Below are 542 nucleotides of genomic sequence, written 5' to 3' on the forward strand. Positions count from 1 at the left end.
AGGATGGCCAAACTTGGTCTCTCATACTTGGGACATATTCCCAGGAAGGACAAGTCACTGGAGAAGGATATCATGTTTGATAGGGTGGAGGGTCAGAGAAAAACAGGAAGACCCGCAACAAGATGGATTGGCAAGGTGGCAGCATTGATGGACTCAAGTGTGGCAACAATAGTGAGGTTGGCCCAGGGTCGGGCAGTGTTTCATTCTGCTTTGTATAAGGTTGCTATGAGTCGCTACTGACTCGATGGCACCTAACAACAAAAATTTCACTCAACACAATGTCCTCAAGGTTCATCCATGTTATGTGATAGTTTACAGCTTCCTTGTTGTTCTTCAACGTAGCATAATATTCCATTGTGTGTATGTACCACAGTTTGTTTGAACATTCTTCAGTTGATGGGCACTTAGGCTGTCTCCATCTTTTTGCTATTGTAAATAGTGCTGCTGTGAACATTGGTAAGGAACTCTGGTAGTGTAGTGGTTACAAATCGGGCTGTGAATTGCAAGGTCTGCAATTCGAAACTACCAGCTGCTTTGCGGGA

At 44.3% G+C, this 542-nt stretch overlaps 1 protein-coding gene across 1 annotated transcript in view; it reads right to left on the reverse strand.

Annotated features, from left to right (window-relative positions):
- MPC2 (mitochondrial pyruvate carrier 2) overlaps positions 1 to 542 on the reverse strand; it is a 58,205-nt gene that overhangs the window by 4,572 nt on the left and 53,091 nt on the right. The window lies entirely within an intron of this gene.

This window comes from Chrysochloris asiatica, unplaced genomic scaffold, assembly GCF_000296735.1.
Source record: "Chrysochloris asiatica unplaced genomic scaffold, ChrAsi1.0 scaffold00207, whole genome shotgun sequence".
Taxonomy (NCBI): domain Eukaryota; kingdom Metazoa; phylum Chordata; class Mammalia; order Afrosoricida; family Chrysochloridae; genus Chrysochloris; species Chrysochloris asiatica.